This window comes from Centrocercus urophasianus, unplaced genomic scaffold (assembly GCF_019232065.1).
Source record: "Centrocercus urophasianus isolate 14NV4802_14NV808 unplaced genomic scaffold, USGS_Curo_1.0 seq_13, whole genome shotgun sequence".
In the NCBI taxonomy this organism is placed as follows: domain Eukaryota; kingdom Metazoa; phylum Chordata; class Aves; order Galliformes; family Phasianidae; genus Centrocercus; species Centrocercus urophasianus.
In genome coordinates this window covers 38,397,048-38,418,074 of record NW_024884475.1, presented here as the reverse complement: position 1 = coordinate 38,418,074, position 21,027 = coordinate 38,397,048, and positions in this window count along the sequence as shown.

The window sequence follows — 21,027 nt, the reverse complement described above, 5'->3', positions numbered from 1 at the left end:
TATGGGAACAGAAGCAGACTGAGATCATGCTGTAAAAACTCCCTTGTTAGCCTGATCTGTGCCACTTTGTGATGCCAGTGGAATGAGAATCAGAAGCCAAGGGGAGTAATAGTAATGTGTATCATGAGCCAGAGGATCCATTAGGAACACTCTGGAGCCTTTGAGGGGATAATTAAATATCCTAAAGAATGGTCACTTAATATCACAGCACTTTGTAGTTACTAGAGAGTTAGTAGCCAGATACCCTATCCATGGTATACTATCAATACACGAGAAAAGAAGGTAACTCTGAAGTTTCATACCTTAGAACTGAATGAGAACCACAGCCTGGATTGGATCCTTGCAAAGAGAAGTTGCATGGACATGAATACTATTTAGGGAAGCAGAGTTCATAGTGGAGACCTACCCACAGGAAAACCAAAGCACTTGAAAACGGTTTCTCTATCAGGAATTAGTCCTGATAGAGACTTAATGTAGCCTGCAGATGTAGGGTCTGCATTTGTGGCACAGAGATAAGAGGCATGCACATGCAACACTCTCAAGTTCCGCAACTGGTAGTATTGTCTACAGGAATGCTGTTAAAACACCATATTTTAAAAGCATAATGGAAAGTAAAGTTTTCAAAAAGTGATAAAAATGAGCAAAAGAGAATTCTGACTCTGATACACTGAAATTGCATTTACTTGTAACATGATATAGACTAAAAGTTAAACTACTATGCTTTTCCAGGAGAGATACAGATGCTGTATTTTTCTTTCTCATATACCTTTCTTTCATACCAGCTCTGTTCTTTGCAATTTCTTCTTTTTATTCTTTTGGAAGAATTTATAAGGCTAAAACTTAGGAATGGAGCACCCCAACATCAGGCAGGGATCTCTTGGGCTCCACCATGGACTGCTATGTAATCATCCACAATCCTGGGAGCTGTGCCAGAAATCCTCTGACAATTGCATACACAGTCATTTGAGTGCACTAGTGCTCTTCCCTGCTAAGTACTCTTACTGCGTCTTCCTACCTGAAAAAGGAATGGAAAGACATGGGTAACTGCTTATTCCATCCCTTTACAGTGAGCTCAGTATCATGAAACACTGCATACTACTGTAGGTAGCTATATGGATTTGAACTCAGGAACCAAAGGCATCCAAGAAGCTCATTAAGTTTTCTTTGTTTCTATACCTGAAGAATCAGACCCAATAATGGTACATAATTGTGTATCAACAACTTGAAAATATTGACTTTCAGGAAAATCCAATTGATTTTGCATCAAAATGTTCTTACTAACATTTTCCTTCTTAAGATATTTAAAATGGGCTGAAGAGACCCATAACTCTCTAGAGTTCCAGAGATTACATATGAACACCTTTCTTACTCTGATACACGTTCACTTTTGTCAAATGTAACATCACTCTAGAAGCAAAAAATATTGACAAATGGGCATATGTAAAAAATGATGCCAGAGTCATTTTTGTAAACAGACCCTTTCCTAAATTTGCAACACAAAAAAACATGAGAGCAGACATAGACAAAGACTAAATGGACAGAGACTGACTATATCCATCCATCGATACAGCAATGAAAACTCATTTTGGCTGCAGATGGGAATTTACCAACATAAGACAAACGATCATATAAAGCAGAAGAGAATGTTACTGAAAATAAAAGTGAGAAATGACAAAGCACCTGCTGTCGTCTGATGTAGCAATCAGAGCCGACACATTCCAATTGTCCATCCTAAAAAATGGGCTTTTTCACCAAAGAAGGTCTCAATTCATTATTTCTTCATTGATGTTATGTCAAATATGCAGGTCACATCATGAGCCTGCTATCTAAGCGTGAAAAAATGCTAGAGAACACGGCTAAGGACACGGAATGAATAAAATTTACAGGGGTGATGGAAGTATTTTTAAAAGTCACAACCAAGTAGGAATAAAATTCAGCAGGAAGAGAAACAAAGTGAGCAGACACTCCCTCATTTTACTGTTAAGTTCCCGACTATATATATTGGCATAATATTTCAAAGTGACTGGCATGTTTAGGTCTTTAATCTTTGCGGACTGAACTTGAGGGACTTATAAGCAGGCTAAGCCTTTGCAACATGCCCTAAGTTGAGGTCGAGTTAGCCGAAGTTGGGCAAATTCAGAATAAAATAAGAGATGCACTATTTAACACAGAGGTGGCTCTCCTTTGGAGCATACCTGCAGACACAGATAGTAGCTTCACCTTCTTTCAAGTGAGTGGTGGGTTTTTTTGACATGTACACCTTTCCATTCTTTTGGCCTTTGATTTTGCTCCACGGGAATCCTTTCTTGTCGCTGAGTGAGAGAGAGGCATAAATGAAGAAACCTAGGTTTATCGAGACCTGGCAAGAACCAGAATCTACTTACTCTGTAAGTGACAGTGCTCAGTGAAACAAAATGCATAATCCAGTATCTCATACACGCCAGAAAGCTCTGAGCAGTAGCTTATCTCTGTTCATATGGAAATTTATATCAATTTCACTGGGAAAAGATCTAAGCCAATGTCTGCCCCTGCTCTCATGACTCTCACAGTATTTGTTGTCTTTCTTAAAACACCAGTTCCTGGACTCACGTGATCACACAAGAATCTCAAATGCAATCAGCCCTCTGGCCTATGCAGAAAAGCTTGAAAATCAGCATACTCAAAGGGAAAAAAAGTCATCAGAAAAGAAAACATCTGATTTGGGGGGGGAGGGTGGGGTACTTTTTAACCCCCAGATATACCCTCTTCTTGTAATCACCATTCGTCCAAGTTGCAAGAAATACTGTGAGGCAGTAGAGAACAAGATGCATGGGGGGAGATAGTTTGCATGCCCATCCAGCAGCAAGAGACCCTCACTTTGGTTTCTGCAGAAAAGGGCTCATTCTGTAGAACAGAGACTCCTGCAGACAAGCAAACCACCTGGTCCAGAGAAAGTGCTAGGGCAAAAGAGGGAGGATTTACAATCATTTATTTGGAGGGGAAATAAAATTGTTATTCACTTGGAGCTGTTCTTACTAAATGTAACAGGGAAGGAGCCAACCCCATCAAACACAAGCAGCAAGTGCAGACACTGAGCAAGAACAAGCTGCGAGGAGGTGCCTGTGCTTTGGAAACATGGTGCTAGGCCTGTGATTTGCAGCTCTGACAGATGCACAATACCGCATTTGGCTCTGAGATTGTATCTGTGGTCACTGGGAAGACCCAGTTTGATGGCATCTAAGAGAATTGGGATTTTTAAAAAGGGAATTAATCTTCAAAGGATTCAATGACCTTTGCTATCTTCCAAAACAAAAGAAAAAAACTCGTGGATTTTTATATTCAGTGTGCATTGGTTGCCCATTCTCTCTGAGGTGATTTTCTTTTTTTTTAGTTTTATTTGCATAAAGCACAGCCTGCATGAAAAGACAAGCCAGCAGGCTTTGTGTGTGCTCATACAAGATTTTGCTGCAATATTTTGGAAGATTTAAGGATATTTTCCCCACTATTTGCAATCTCCCATCATTTCCGTTAGGAGAAACAGTTTATTTCCAGACATAGCTGTACATAGCCCTCTCAGACCTGACCTGTTCTCTTTCCACTGCCGTTAAAGCCAAATCACATTTATATTTAACAGCTTAATTTCCCAAATTGGTTTTATCGATGGCCTTGTTGCCCTGTGAAGACAGCAGGGGAGGGGAGATGAGACCTGAACTGCATGCCCAGTGGCATTGCTGACCTGCTGGCTGACATGGCAGTGCTTCCTGTACCTCTTCTCTTCTAAGTTTCTGCTGATTTAAGATGCTAAATCCCTCAGAGAAGGATCTACCTTTTTCTGAAGGGCACACAGTGGAACTGCTTTCTGCCCAACAAGATGGCCAGCGGTGCAGGAAGCTCAAGGCAGATGTGAGCAAGCAAGCAGGATCCCATTAGAAAACTGCGCAGACTTTCAGATTCTGCAATGTATGGGCATCCTGCCTCTGACATGGCATTTGTCACTCCCTTGCAACACTTTTCTTTTCATGTGAGGAACCTCAAATTAATTTCCACACCTTGCCTGGGTGCAAATGTTGAGCTTATTTTTCCTTATTACCTTGAGAAGTGTCACTGATTGCTCTCTGCTTATAGCGCTGCAGCTTAGCTTTTCCCCATCTTGGCCTAAGTCCAAATAGTATGAAGGTCAAGATCTCAAGAGTGTGAAACTGTTTTTGTTTAATAAACAAATTCAAAATTGAAAGGGGACATTTAAAAATAAAAATAAAAATCCTGTGAACGAACAGACCAGAGTCTTTTGCTTTCATTATTGTGCAGAAATCTCACTTCTTTCTTGAAGAGGTCCAGAGCCAAAATAGGAATTCATTCTGAAATGTAATTCAAGCAGTAAAGTGAGAACAATGGGAAAAATGCTCCGTGCTGAAGTAGCAATGACAGCATGACATCACCTGCAGTCCTGTGCGGGAGTATAGAGAGAGGGACCTGTAAATGAACCAGTCAGTAGCACACAGAAACCACGTACAGCCACACAGAGTAATATGCGTCTCTGCTTGAAAGAGATACATCCCATCACACCTATTCAGAGAAGCCTAATGAGGTCTCAATTTCCAGGTTATGCTCAGATGTCAGTCTTGCGTTGACAAGAGCACCGCCACAAAAGCGAAATATTTTAATTCCATGTGTGCCAGGATTCTGTCAGTTTTCAGACATCTCTATTTCTCCTCTCACAAACCTCCTCAAAATTTGTCCCCTGGGAATACTGCTCAACTGCAAAATACCAACTAGGAACCGGAAAAGAAAAAACACGCAGATCTTCAAAGGCAGCAGAGAATTATACTGCTGGAAAGAAGATCATGGCACTGGAAGGAGAAAAAAAACAACTGTGTATCTGCACAGAAGTAGTCATGGATTCTGCCAATCTTTGCTCACCCCGATCAGCAGCTAATTGCAGAAGTGCTGATGATCTCGGTGGTGCTACCCAGTGAGCGCTCGAAGATCAATAGCTGTCCTCAGTCTATGAAGGCAGCCATGCCATTGCACGCTATAGTATCACTGCTGCCCTTCTGCTTTGCAGCTGTAGTTTCTGAGCTGTTAAAAGCCCTTGGGGAGCAGAAAGGGAGTGAAGGCTTCCAACTACAGGATGAGGAGAAAATGGGGTAGAAAGCAAAGGCCAGAGGCAAACTGTGGGGACCTTGCTTGCATATGAGGAGCCAGACAGCATGAACCTACAGTATTATGTGCAGTACTTACAGCTGTGAGTCCTGAGCATCTGAGAAATTGAGGCATAGCAATGGATAGAAGGGGGCAGCAGGGAGAGAGGCATAGGGGCTGCTGGAGGGCTTGGCAAAAGCCAGGATGCACAGAAGCAGCAGATGAAATGATGGGATGGCTGCAGTAAGACAAGGTGCAACAGCTTGCATAGATCACAGAATGCACAGCAGTGTTGTCTGAACGAGGGATCTGGTAACTGGGACTGCTTTTACAATTTTCATGTTGGAAAAGATTGACGAAAAACCACCAGGAGTCACTCTGCATTACTAAACAAACAAACAAACAAACATTTAAAAGAGCTCCCCAGTTGGAAATGTATCAGAAGCTATCCACCTAGAGAAATGTAACACACAATGTTCCTTTCTGGTGAAATTTTCTGAGAGCAAGGTCACCTGCCTACTCCAGAAATAGAAACAAAGGGCAAAGAGAATTAAAGCAGAAACTGTTTTGTTTAAAAAGGAAAATGGACTTTTTGATACAATCTCTTTTCTCAAAGGTATTTAAAAGTTTTGCTCCATCCCAGAGACATTCCAAAGCCACTTTGTTTGTCCTTCAGTCTGTCCCATCTGCAGCTTCAGTACCATTTTTAATGTATGCTTTACATAATTAGTATTTACATTTCAGTAGCAGCTAGCAGCTCCAGCAGACACTGAAGGCACTACAGTGTTAGCACGAAAGAGAACTGTTCCTCTCTAGTATCAGACAGGAAAGTCAAAGACCAAGGGGAGGGAAATACAAACAGGTTACAGAAATGGTTTACACAGGGTGATTTATCAGTTCCAGGATAAACCTGCGAATAAAGCTGAGGTCCCTGTCTCAGGAAGGGAGCTTTTTGGGGCTCCAAATTCAGCTGCCCAAGGTCAAAACTTGAACCTTTTTTGAGCCCAGCCTTATTTATTCAGTCTGGGAAGGTGGGTGCGGTTCAGGTTTCAGCCATAGAGAGGTCTTAGGCAGGTCACTGAACTCTTGCCCTTTCAGCTAGGAATTACAGAATGGATGATTACAGGAGTGTTGGAAGTCCAAAATACTGTTGGCTATCATGGGTGAAAATACACAAGACAGAAGGACAGACACTGACAGAATTTCAATTAACTTCAGAGATCCACATCGCCAGCAGCCACAGATGAGCTAAGGGAACCTTTCATAGCCAAGAAAGCAAAATCAGCTGCTTACAGGATGCATCTGATCTATTTTAGGCACTTAAAGATTAAGGCAAGATCATACAGATACAACCAGAAGAAAAGTATTTTCTAGATGGATATGTGGATACAAACCTGAATATGAAACTTCATTCCCAACAGAATGTTTTATGGTGGACTTTTTTAATAGATTTTTTTAACGTGAATAACACATAGCTGTCCATGTGACATCCTTACATTTCTGGTGGTCTCTGTCCTTGGTGAGGTCTTTTGAAAAAAACTGCTGTGCTTTCCACCTCTGCCCACATTAATTGTTACCATGATAAAGCTACCAAAGGCATCCATGTACAGCATACAGATAGGTGGATGTGGGAAGGCTGAAGGCCTGCACTTGTACACTTTTTGTCAGGTGAGAGATGGTCGAGGGCCAGGCCTGGGTAATTGATAGATCAAGGGAGAGGCTGTATGCTTAATGGAAATGTTGAACCAAACATTACTTCTGTCAAGATAAGTAATTGGTTGGCTTAATGGCAACAAAAAGTTTTAAGATGTTGTGAATCGATACCTCACTAATTGTTAAATTAATTGCTGTCTGTCATCATCTTCCAAAGTACTTGCTTGAGTTTGTATGTTAAGAAAGTTATCCAGCTGCCTTGCTGGTACATAGGCAAGTTTCATCCCACTTTTGTCCATTTTTAATTTCACGAATGAAGAAGCAACCCTCCCTTTGAATAAATGTACTCTCTCAGTTTCCAAAGGATGTTTGTATTCCGCAGAGTTTCAATTTCACCTGATTACCTAAAAGAAGGGATGAGAAATGAAGTACCTGAAGAAGGAAGAGCCACTGTACCTTTGTGAACAGTGTGGAAGACTAACAGGTCACAAGGAGTATAAGTTACAAGCAGGGCCACAGAGAAGGTAGAAATGCGACCCAGAGGACCTTCTTCCCTGCAGCATCCCACCATATCATCAACTGGAAGCACAGACCAGCGTTCAACTTCATTATGTCCTAGTCAAGGTCAGATTACTGTGAGGGTTTTGATTAATGCATAAAACACAATCAAATTAGCTGAGTCGGCACTCGGCTCTGATGTTCGTTAAAGAAGCTGCCATGCTCATTAGATTGAAGCAACCCACCTAGAAGGTCAAAGCTAATTTTGAAAAGACTGCTATGAACCCAGGGTGGCAAAGCAAAGCCTGGCACACTAAGAGAGGATGAGAAAGCTGCCTCACTAGCTGAGCACTTCTATGGACTCTGTCATCAGAGTTTTCTGTGTGCTGCATTTATCCCACAGCAGACCTCACAAAAGGGTTCTGTCCTTGCCGTGTGGACATCGCAGCACCTTGCAGTCAGTGATTTGTTCCCAGGATGCTCAGGCAGACAAGGTAAGTGCCAGCGCCTGTCCAGAAACCCAGGCTGAATGGACAAAATGCAATTTGAGGAAATATAATTTGAGATGTTGCAGAAGCAAGAGAGATGCATGCTGCTGTTGTTCTGAACTGTAAAAGGAAGCAGGATACAAACAGAAGTCCTAGGGCTTTACCTTGACTACAAGTTCTGCTGTGGTACAGCTCTAGTAATGGGCAAAGTATGCTAAGAAAACTATTTTAAGTAGTAAACTCAGACAAAGGGATATCATATTTCTCAAGATCTCCATTAAGCTTCCAATAGCAGACAGCTGACTCCAAACAGTAAACTGCAAGGAACAAACAAGTATGGTAAGATTTTTATGAGAATAAAGGCAAGAAAATTACTGAGCTAATGCTGATTTTTGTAAAATAATAAGGCCACAAAGCCGCAGAACAAAGCAGTAATGTTTAACTCTCACTGGGAGCACTTAGCATTGCTGAACTGCACTATTAAGACACAATAAGATGATATGGACCAAGAGACTTTGTCAACCAGATTCTCCACACAGAACAGTGATACCTAGGTCTGAAAGTCCTAGGTCTGAAGAATGTGATTTTTTTTAGCAAACCCCTGACGTATTTAGAATCAGTCATATCCATGTTTGAATACTTTGTTGAAAAGTGCCAAGCACTCCAAAATTTTTTTAGTGTGCTTCCTGGAGTCTTGACATCAGACCAGAAAAGAAATTGGAAAATTGGACCTATATCCCATCCATAAAGGGAATAACCCATGCACTGAAGAAAAGCGTGCAGGAATTCTGTACAGTAACCAAATTTGTCTGGTATATATGGTGGCAATTTATTCTAAGAAAACAAAGATAATTCTGACTTTATCTAGTCAGTTGGCACTGTTTGAAAAGATACAGAATGAACCAAAAAGTCAGTTCAAAAGGAAATTTTGAAATTTGGTTATGACAGTATTTACATGAGGCTGAAACCTGCTTTTGTCCTTACGACATATCCCGTACTGAGATCATACTGTTCTCATTGTATATGTTTTAACAACAAGCCAAAAAATGAGGAATCTTAAACAGAAGAGGCATCTCTTTTTTTTATGTCTGCAGTAGATGAAGATATTTAATATGTCAGCTCCTGCTCCTCAAACACATTTCTCCTGAATCTCCATATGAATCTTGCTGGGTGAGGGGGACAATAAGCCTCTGTTTTGCTATTAAAATGCTAACTAGCCAGAAGTTTTTGTTTGATTCATTCATTCCTCCTGTGATTGCTTTGCTTAAATTGGAAACATAGCCATGTCACCGGCTGAGCCATTCACAAAAAGATAACTTCATGTCTTTAGAAGACTGTCACTTAATGTTACAAATCCTTCTTCCCAAAGCAGCCTTGCATGTGAGTGTCAGCATGCACAGACGTATTTCAGTTAAATATATATACATACATATATAAATCTCAGAAAACGGGCATTATCAGGAGGAAAGAGATTACAATTTTGTGGGGAAAAATCAGAGTTCTTCCTACCCTTTGTTCACCATAGCAACTCTCACACGCACAGACAGAGGCAGAAAAAAGAGAAAAAAAAGAAAAGCTCTTACCTCATTTTCAGCCAGGCCTTCTTCAACAACAAGAACAGAGCTTTTATCTTCCACATAGGGATAAAATACTATTCTAACAGTTCATTTCATAAGCATGCATGGACTTTTTAAGCAAGTATACATATTTGTCCCCCTGCTTGGGAATTTAGCACAGCCTCTTAGGGAATGCCTGGGTACTTCCCAACACAAACATTTCTGTGGCTTGTAATGGCTGTCCAGCTAACATGAGAAATCTAACAGCTCCCAGCTTGTTCACCATGATGCTCCATATGCATGCACACATGCATGCAGACACACATGCTACCAATTCACTTCAGCTTTCCAGCACTAGCAAAAAAAAGAGGTAGAGGATAAAAGGAATGGCGAATCACCTTTTATTTAATTCTCAGTTTTGCTCACTGAGATATGTGCTCCAGTAGCACTTGAAGAGCCCACACGGTAGCACATTGTCCAAGGTGCTGTACATACTCTTATAGGATGCATGCAAGTCAAGGATATATATCTCTAATACTTCCTGAAGAATCCACAGCCTGAGGGTGTGAGCAATGCCTACTGGGGTCATATCAAAGAAATCCACTGGCAAGCCCAAATTAAGCAAACATATCCACAGTTTACAAACAGGTCACTGAAACACAGGAAGGTTAAAGGACCTGTTCATGGACACACACAGAGTTGCTTGCAGAAATGCTTGATCATAAATCTCCCAAGTTCCCTTGACGTCTTAACAGTGACCTATCTGCCCTCAGTCGGAAAGCTACATTGCTCTGTCTGCTACTTTGCTCTGTGTCGCTTTTTCTTCTCTTTTTCTGGAGAAAGCAGCTCCACTCCTTGAAATCTGCTACTAGCATTATGGAAGAAAATAGTGAATTGTTCACCCTCAAACAAGGCCTGATATCAGAGCTGCTTTTTCACTGCAGCTACACCTATAATAGTTTGCGTAGCTGCAGAAAAGCTCTAGCTGGGCTAAGATTGAGCCTGTAATGAAACTTCTTAAGTAGAAGGGATCTGATTTGGCAGTTTTCCAGTGTTACCTTTAGATGAAACTTCACTGAGTTTTGGGTTAGCAACAAAACGTGCCAGCCATCAAGAAAAGTCATTAAGAAAAGGCATGCCCTTATGGCCTTCTTGGCCAAAATAAGAAGCGCACAATTTGCTTTCCCCGTGGGCCACCTTCCAGACTATTGCCACTTCTAGCATGTCATGGGTCAAGGGACTCCAATGGTAGGAATGCAAAGAAGGCAACATGATGCCAGGCAGATGTCATCACTGAAAAACACCATAAGCTGCAACCCATGAGGCTGAGGGAAAGAGACAGCTCCCTACTTAGTGCTCTGCACGTCCTCTCAAGAACAGCACTGGCAGCTGGTTGCTGCACATCAGGTTACTGGATTACTTTGTAACTCCATCTTCACCAGAGCCTGCACTATCAAAGTATGCCTGTAGTTTATTCTGCTTATTAGAGGCATCATTCAGCTGCTGATCTGTCCTTTATTTTGTCTTCACCCAATAGACATGCTAGCTTGCCAAGTCAGGTCACTACTCTTATATCCTGGAGAATATTGCCCCTTCTGCTGTTGTCCTAGCACTCAGGAGGGCCTGTTCATTTGCAAAAGAATGATTGATGACAATAGAAACCCATTTTCCCTGGGTTTCAAGGTCAGGATGCAAGTCTAGCTGGCATGCAAATAGTCCAAGTTGAAAAAGGACCATTTCTATTTTGATGCACGTGCTAAACATTACAAATAAATCATACATTCAGATTTTACTCTTTCAAAATATGACACTGGCAGTAAGGCTATGAAATCCGGTGACCTGAAATACTGTTATCTAATAGATTATTTAGCACTTCACTCTATGCTGCGGCATCATTGTTACCATCAGTACCTGAACTACACCTGCAGAAGGATCTCAGGCACGTTCACCCAGACTGCATTCCCATCTTGGGGTGCAGATTTACCCTCAGAGAGAGAATCAGCTGGGATCCTTCTCCATGTGCTAGATGATTATTTTTCTTTTTTCCTCTCCTAAAAGAATGCTTAGGTTTTTTCTTCCACAACCCCCCATTTTTGATGCAAAACAATTAGATTGCCCTAGATTTCCTCCTCTTGCACTTTTTGAAAAGGCATCTCTGCCAAGTAGAAGACTGGAAGGCTTGGTAAATAATAGCACATTTTTGTCGCTGCCCCAGGAACGGTGCTGCTGTATTCAATACACTCACACACATCACTTGTTTGTTCATTGTCATTCATGCTTTGGCTTGTATAACATAGTGATTGAGTATTTCCTCTAAGTAAATGTGTAAGTATCTTCTCTACTGAGGCATACATGAATGCACAAGGTCTCCTTGAGGATGTAAATTCATTTTCCCATCTTTCTAACAGGGTGGTTGATTTTGGTGTCATTAGCTGATCCACACTGGAACTTCCTTGAGCCATTCATTGAGGTAAATGTCTAGGCAGGTGAAACTAATGTTTCTCTTTCCCAGCCAGGATGAACCAGTTCATCTACTCAAGTCAGACATATTAAGAACAGTAGTCTACTTACTTTATAGACAAGAATTTTAAAAAGAGCTGGCCAAGGGGCACTCAGCAAAATCAGCATTGATTTTTCAGCACTGCCTGGAATATAGCCAGGTCTCACAGGGCCAGAATAAGATGAATATAGTACCCAAGTCTTAAAATGGTGAAATGCAATAGCACGTACAGGCCTGTCAGCCAAAATCAGTTTGGGCAGGTGAGAGGAAATAGGTTAGTAAAGAATAAAAAGATGGGATAATTAACCTCATTTAACACGGGATTATGAGGGCAAATGACCCTGTCAAGTTAACGTAATACTGATTCTGGAAAAGTCCTACAGTTGCTACCACAAGGATTGCCTCCTACTTAGACTTTTGTTCTTGGGCACTTTAATCACAAAAGTTTGGAAGCAACAGAGCACACAGAACAGATCTAAAAGTAATTAATTTATATACCTTGATTTTTTGGGAAAATCTTGAGGACTCAAGGGTGCTGCTAATTGGGTCCCAGCACTTGCTCATTTGCAATACTTGAAGAGAGAAGCAAAGATTCAATGAGAAACTTCCTCCCGCTTTTGTCTCCAGCTAGGCTGGAGTGTCATACTGTGCAACTAAACCTGTCAGCATGAAACATCCAGCTTGTTTTCTCTGCCAAAGAGGTTACGGCAAACTTCAAAACAACTGGAACATCTCCAGACTCCTGGTGTCCCAGCAGGCATCCTTTCGATATTCAGTCCTGGCCATTCTTAATAATTTATCTTGGCTTTGATTAATACTAATTGACTGTCAAAAATGCAGCTGAGTGCCCAGTGCTCTCTCTGCTGTCCCTAATGGGAATGTGCTGTATGAAAATGGATTTGTTGCAACAAGCTCCAGCTTTGCCTCCACCTGAAGAACCAGACCCTTGCAGCGGTTCCAGCTCACATGGTGGGGAGCAGGGCTGTGGCCAGGACTGCAGGACCAGTGTGTGGCACCTATTGCTGTCCTTCAGGCACACCTGTGAGCTCAAGTCTCAATGAGATGCGATTGCTGTGTGCCAGCAACACAGCAACCAGCCCTACATTGCTCAGCACCTCCCCAGTCAGTAACAGCCCTTTGCTGCCAATTCATTTTCCCCAGCAGCCTTCAATAAATGGTGACATAGGGTCCTTAAAATGCCCTGAGGGCTCAGCTTTTGGACAAATTAAACTAGGCTCATTTGCTGTTGTCGCATCTGTGAAAAATGCTACTTTTTTGCTGCAAACAGCTGGAACAAGTTCAATTGAATTTATATCAAGACTGGGTTTGTTTCTGAGCTGGTGACTCATGTTCTTGTCTATTTCTGATTAAATATTATCCCTATAAATGGCATACACATTTTTTTCCTATTTAATTGTCATGGCTGAGGGATTTAATCTATGTGCCAATTCAATAAAATGTTATCATCGACTAGCCACGCACAATGCAATCGGACTGCCATTGCATACTGGGCTCAAATGCACACTTTGGGGAAAGGCATTTGAGATGGGGATCATGTCACTCAAAGAGAAATAAGCAGCTAAAAAATCAAATTGATACTGCATTCAGAGCCAGATGTCTGATAGGCAAACAAAAGGCAGGAGCAGCAAAAGAATAATCCCTGTACACCATCATATTTAACTGATGAGTGTTGGACTGTTCAGTGAGATTCCCACATATGTGCTTACCAACAGGAGGAAGAGCAGCTAGGCTACTAGTGGCTTTGTACCATATCCCAAGACTCCTGAAGGTAACGAAACCTATTTGTGCATCTCCAGGATTTGTCTCGTGTAAAAAAAATGAAGATGCTGGATTTTATATCAGTGTAATTCTCGCCACTGAGGCTAGGTATCCAAAAAAGCTCAGCTCTATCTAATGCAATTCTGACAGATTTGCGTTTATATCAAAATGCAACATGCTAAGAAACACTTGGCAGCCGTGTTTGTTATTGAAGCATGCTAGGTTTACACAAGCCACCAATGCAGCCTATTTGCAGGATGGGTATTTTTTTGGCTTATGCTCAGGTCCCTGAGGGATTTGGGGCAAAGCAGGGTACCCACTGCCCTGCTGAATGGTCTGAGGGTACATCAGCATATCTGCAACATGGATTGCATACAAGAAACTCACAATAGAAAAACTTGCTACCACTCATCTCTAGCATGTGAGGAAGTTGCTGGAAGAAGATAGTCCACTGTCTCTGCATGAAAACGAGTGACAGCCTATTGCTCCCCAAACTGCCTAGTGTTCAAATGAGATCAGATTGTTCAGGCTCTCATCTGGTATGGCTGGGATTTTGCAACTGCAATGCATCAGGAGATAATCGTGAGTTAATATAGAGAAATGGTAATGAACAATAAAGAATGCTTTATATAGTTTTATAATCATCATATGGCACCATTATTCCCAAATGCACCCATAAATCTGTCAAAGGAAGCAGCTCTACAGCAAAGACACTTTTATATGTATTTAAAAAACGGGATAAAAGTCATATCAATCCTTGGCAGATCTAATTTATTATCCCAATAATATTAAACTAGATGCCCACTGCACTGTGAGCTCGCAGCAGTTTATTGTAGTCCAAAGAAAGTTGGCATGCTGCACAGCCAGGGACTTTGTCAGCAAAAGTAGTGCACTTGTGGAGGGAAATAGGGCAACCAAATTCTCCTTCTTTGCCACAGACACTACTAAAGAAAGTTAATGGTGGTCCAGATGCTGCAGAGATTTCCAGAGCAGTCTGCACAAAGCCTTAAGAAGGAAATTTGAACTAACGCAGAGTAAGTTTGGATGCAGCACTGGTGGTAAAACATGGGGGTACCAAAAAGGGTTCCCACCTGGCAAAGTGCTTGTGGCACAATCCAGAATAACTGTTGATCACACACACTAAATTGAAACTGAAATGTTTTTCCCAGCCAAGGCTTCGTAACAGAATATGTGCAGTGCTCACTATCAAAAATAAAAACAAAAATATTGAGCTAAGAGCTTGTGTTTCCCAAATTAGGGAGTAGTTGAAAATGTCCTTATAAGATATTCCTTGAGGAAAACTGGACTAACAACAAGTTCACATCCACACACATAAAGGTCTGTTTTCAGCAAAAAATTTCAAAACAGAAAAAAAAGAGCATAATGTTTCATGGAAAACACATTCCCAACAGGAAAGCAGAGAAACAGGGCCCTTGAGCACCATTTCCATTGAGCCCCAAGATACTGAGGCTTTTGCCTGCCCTGGCATTTTATACATTGCACAGACAGCAACATTATCTGTCTAGGAAGTATTGCATCATGTTACCCATCTGCCATGCCATATACCGAAGGCGTGAACAGCATAAGCAGCATGTGCAGGCCCAAGGCACTGCATCACATTTGCAAACATCACTGTGGTGCTTGTCTTTCTGACTTGCACCTCTCCTGGCCATCAGTGCAATCACAACTATTCATCGACTCCCAGGCTCCCAATCCCACAGAAACCTTCAATTTTGACTTTCCATATGAATCTATTTTTTTAAAGAATTATTTGCAAACACTGCTATCTGCAGCTTAAACATCCGAGGTGCTTCTCACTAAACATTTTCACTCCACAATTTGTGGCCTAAGCCAGAAATCAGGGATTATTTTAAGCATTTCTCCATGAGTCATATGCATTCAGCAGGCTGAGCAATCTTCAGAAGAGTGACGGTAGGGGAGGACTGGAAGGAACCAAGCCCATCTTTATAAATGGAAACCAAAAAGCTGCGAATAGTGCTGCAGGCGATCCAAAGGGCATGCCTGAGCTGCTTCTAATCATATCAGCCCTGCTCCCCAGCAGGAGGTGAGGAAAGAAGCGTGACACAAACTGACAAACATACCTTTTATTTTGCATCAGCCTGACTACCATGCTGAGAGATGTGATTCCGGCTTTTCTTCGGAAAACTCCTTCTGGCCTATTGGGAGCATCATTTTAGCAATCCATCAGTGTGATCCCAATTAGAGAGCAGCTGAAGCCAGCAACAAGCCCCTGGTAAGGGCTGGATCCTGCACAACAGACCAGAAATACACTTCTCAGTACCACTGCCATTCCTCCTGCCCCACACTTGCCTACTGCCTGTCCGTGAGTGCTATTTGGTCAGCAGCGTGTCCTGTGTCACTGCCACAGGTGGGAAAGATGTGACAGTGGTGTCGCATGGAGAAAAGCAGCCTGTAGGAAGGAGGCACGGCCCTGCACACCGCAGGGTCTTCATATGGTAAGTAGTTATATGCCACAGCAGATACATAGAAATGATTTTAATTTAAACCAGACGAATTTGCATCAGCTCAGCAAAGGAGAGCACACACAAGCCAAATGGCCCAAATCCAGATTAAGCAAGGCCATGTGTTGTGCAGAAATGGCTGCAGCCACCGGAGGCCACAAAGGGCACTTTTCAGGAAGAGCCACCTTGCTACAACTTTTAATCGCTGCATGCATTAACGACCTCACCTCCACAAGACAAAAGGGCACTTTGTCAAGATGGACTGTTAGCAGCTGCTTGATCATTTAATTACCCTTGTTTAATTATTACAGTTTGGATCGCAGAGCTATTGATTTTTCACAAAGGCTTACCAGACCTTTCACTGGGCTCTACCTCAAAGTGAACTAACAAGTGTTGGGGAATGAAGTGTGCGGAATAAATAATTTAAAGCAATGTATCATCCACAGACTATATTAAAGAAGAGTGTGGGTAAAAGAGGAATATGAGTCATGGAAACATCAGTGGAAAGGATATGCTGTCAACCTTTAATTTTCCCAGAAGTAAACATTATGAGTTCTTTTTATGGCCCTGAAAACAGACATCAGAATCTCAGCTTTTCGGCTTTTTCTTTTTTTTAGGTTCTTAGGATTCTGGAATAAAATATCAAAATTCAAATAGAAGCACAACAATAATAGCAACAACTAAAAGTTGGTCCAACAATAACCATTATTTTGAAAAACAAACGAAGGTTATTTTAACAAATCTATCATTTTTCAGTCTGCTTCTGAGCATCAGAGGTCTGCAGCGAAAGAACATCATAATGAAGGAGACTCGGTACCTTTCAAGTTCATCACGTAATCAAGAAGCTGAAGTCCAAACAAACTGAGCAGAATAGACAGAATGGGCAAGATTTTGAGAACACGGTAACGAAGCTTCTGTAAAGCCCATTTTTGTAATATTTCGTAAGGATTCTTACTACTCTTAAAAATAACTTCGTCACCAAAGGACTCACAACAGAATTATGGCGTATCAACCAAAATTACAGCTTGTCAACAGAAGCAAAAGCCCTAAGACAAGAAAAGACATTGTTGCGATGTACAGCAGTGGGATGGAACCAAGATGGTTTAATATGGGAATGTAGGTGGTGCGCTGTACCCTTCCAGCCAAAATCAATGGGCTTGAAGTTTAGTAATCTACCCAGAAAGAACATAAATGGCAATGCATATCAGCACTGTGGATTCTGATGAACGCTGCTAACATCACTGCAGGACTTAGACACATTCAGTACAGCAGGGCTTTGCAGCCCTTGGAGGGCATACAATGGAAAGAGGAGCATACAATGCCACAGAACAAGCCTTGAACTCTTTGTTCATGCAGTTATATAAAAATACTGATACTCAGCAGAGCCAGTTTGCTTTTAAATTGCCAGTGCCTATTATGGCAAAGTAATACTTAAAATGTTAAATAAATGACACCTGAGAGTTAAGAAATACGAGGAAATATTTTTTTTTCCAGGAAAAAAAAAATTGGGCTTGGTGATTTTTGAGCTTTTCTGTGCTTCCTCATCTACACATTTTGAGGGAAATAATCTCAGATGGTTTTTTGTTTTTTGTTTTTTTGCACAGTGTGAAAATTCACTGTCAATTGGAGCCTATTCACTTCACCAGAACTCTGTACACGAGTGACATCCCAGCTCTTCCGACCTGCAAATCCCTGTTCTTTAAACCTGCAGCTGAGGAGCAAGAGGTGATATTCGTGCAAGGTCAGAGTCCCCTCTAACAGATGTAAAGAAATTAACAGCTCCCTGGTTTGCCACACATTTTGGGGGAAAATTGCTTTGGCCTTGAGCTGAGCTAACTCCCAAGCGACTTCAAATGGGAATCAGAGACCCCTAAATGTTGTGCAGATTAGTATTTTCCCATCTCCGTGAAATAGGCTCCCATCAGGATGACAAATACGAAGTGAAACAGGGAGCTGCAGGAATACCTCAAAACAGATTTGTTCCTCTTGTACCTGTTGCCACATTGCCTGGTAGGCCAGGGCACTTCAAAAGTGTCATAGAGAAAAGCAGGGAGCTGGAGTTTGGCACTGTCTTCTGCATTGGAACAAACTGCATGCGGGACATTGTCAGTGCTGAGATGCCACAGATGGCACTGCTAGGCAATCAGGTAGCAGGGGAAGAAAAAACATAGTGTTCCACGGGGGACAGTAGAGAACCTGTTCTCTAAAGAGGACCAGCATAAGAAGTAGGAAATTGGAGAGCTCTTACAGAGATAAGCTTTGTGCAAATTCTTAATGGCAGTAGAGGCTGAACCTTCCCATCAGAATTCTGCTACATGTTGTTGCTGTGTGACAGTTGGCAACAGAGAGGCAGTCTGGCATGGAAGTGTGCATGGAGCAAAGGGTGGCATTGACTTCCTCCATGTGGAAACAGAAACAGTGGCACCCACTGACATTCACTGATGCCTGCTGAACGTTGATGGAGACCAACTAGTGGATGTGAGCACAGTGAGGCAGTGGGTGGTACATTTCAGCTGATGACAGCAATCTAAAAGAGAAGTCATGCTCCAGATGGCCATGCACAGCTGTCAGCATGAAATGAAGAGCATCTTCATCAGCTCATCCACAGCAACCAGCAGATTACAACCAGGAAACTGTACAGAACTGAATAGTGACTTTAGTGCTTTGGAAATTACGCTGGCAGTGTTGGAATATCGCAGTTTGTGCCAGGTGGGTCCCATGAATGCTCACGCAGAAAGAGAAAGCACACCTTATATGAGTTTATCAGCACTTGCGGAACCAGTATGAGGCTGAAGGAGACAGTTTTCTGGATTACGTCATTATCAGTGAATAAACATGGTGTGACCACTATAGGCTGGAGTCAAAACAGTAATCCATGGAGCAGCGATGTGAATTCTCCATTGAAGAATATGTTCACAAAGCAGCCCTCAGTGGTTAAAGTGATGTTCTCTGCTTTTTGGGATAGGAAAGGAGTTATCTTTCTGGATTTCCTGGAACTTGGACAAATCATTAATTCTGACTGCTACATTATGATGCTAAGCTGAAGGCTCGAACTTCCAGAGTCATAACAGAGAAGAAGGCAACTTTTCTCTTGCAACATGACAATGCCAGGCCCCCTACCAGTTTGAAGACTGTGGAGCACATTGACAATCTTGGCTGAACTGTTCTATCACACCCACTGTATAGTCTGCATTCAGCACCTTCTGACTTCTGTCTGAGCTGATGGACTGTGATGATGGACTGTGTGAGCAACATTTTCCTAGCAATGATGCCATCATAGCATACGTGAAATAGTGGGTCATCTCCCCTGGTGCAGATTATTGTGAGTGCAGCATGCAGGCTGGCAAAAATGTAGAGCTAATGGTGGTGACTGTGTTGAAAAACTGTGCTGTGTAACTGAGAATTAGATACATCAAAGTGTTACTGTGCTCTTTGTATCTGGAGGTATTACTTTTGGAGCAACCTATACATTTCTCTTACTGCAATTCATGTCGAAAATAAGGCATCCTGAGAATTTGTAATAACTGAACCAATACATGCTTCTCCTGCAAATAATAACAGCTATTGCAAGAATAAACATTGGGGGGAGGTTATTATTGAGATCCATCTTCTGAAAAAAAAAAAAAAAAAAAACTATCAACAGCATCATTACTTATCCTGTGCCTTGGGAAAATTAAAAAAAATATATATCTTTTTGAGATGTACGTGCTTTTTCTTACAAAAAATTTTTATCTCCTTGCTTTTATATTTGCTTCACTGCTTTGTATGGAATTATTCGGAATTAAATGGTTTGATCATGGTAAGGTGATAAAAACAGTATCACAGAGTAGTAAACAATGCTAAGAGACAAGGGAAAATGCAGTGGATTTCTTTCCTGATTATGGAAGTGATTCAAACTTTTTAAAAGCAGATGTTACCATTTTTTCTTTTTCTTTCTAAGGGAAAAAAGAATTTCAAATACTCTGTATTTTAAAGTGAGATACATTTATCCATAGACTTTTGGGTAAAGAATAAGTGCAAAATGCTCATAACATCTTCAGTAGCTTGCCAGCACCTTCCAGATCTCCTTCCTTCAGGCAGCAACACGTGAACATGCAAACCAACTTGGCTTCTAGCATGTTTATTCAAGTAACTAGGCATCTTCTCTCATTACAGATGAGAAACAATTGAATCCTCCTCGTCATCCATCACCACCACCAAATTCACGTCCAACTCCACCATATTTTGAAGACGTAGGTTTTCTCCTCTTGCTCCCAATTTTTTGTGGCTGTTTTTACCTCCTCCTCCATCACCTCCACCTCCTCCACCATATTTCAAAGATGCTGCTTTTTTCCTCTTCAACCTTATTTTGTGGTTACTGCTTTTATCCTTCTCCTTCACCTCCTCCTCTTCCTCCTCCACCTCCACCTCCTCCACCATATTTCAAAGATGGTGATTTTGTCCTCCTCGAAATGATTTAGTGGTTGCTACTTTTGTCCTCCACCTCCTCCACCACCACCTCCACCACCTCCTCCTCCACCTCCACCATATTTCAAAGACGTTGGTTTTTTCGTCTTGCTCCTAATTTTGTATCGCTGTTTTTTCCTCCTCCTCCTCCTCCTTCCCCTCCACCTCATTTCCCAGTTCCTGATTTTTCCCTCTACATCCATGTCATTTCCTTTTTGCCGCTGTTTTTTTTCCTCCAGTTCCTTCTCCTCGTCCTTCTTGTCATGTCAGCGTTGCTGCTTTTTTCCACCTCCTCCACGACCTCCACCTGCACCTTACCCTCCTTGTTTTGTTTGCGCTGATTCTTACCTGCTCCTTGTCCTCGCCCTTTTGTTCCTTCTCCACCTCAGTATCCTGTCGTAGCTTTTATCCTCCACCACCACCTCCACCTCCTCCTCCACCTCCACTTCCACCACCGTATTTCAAAGATGCTGCCTTTTTCCTCATCGACCTCATTTTGTAGT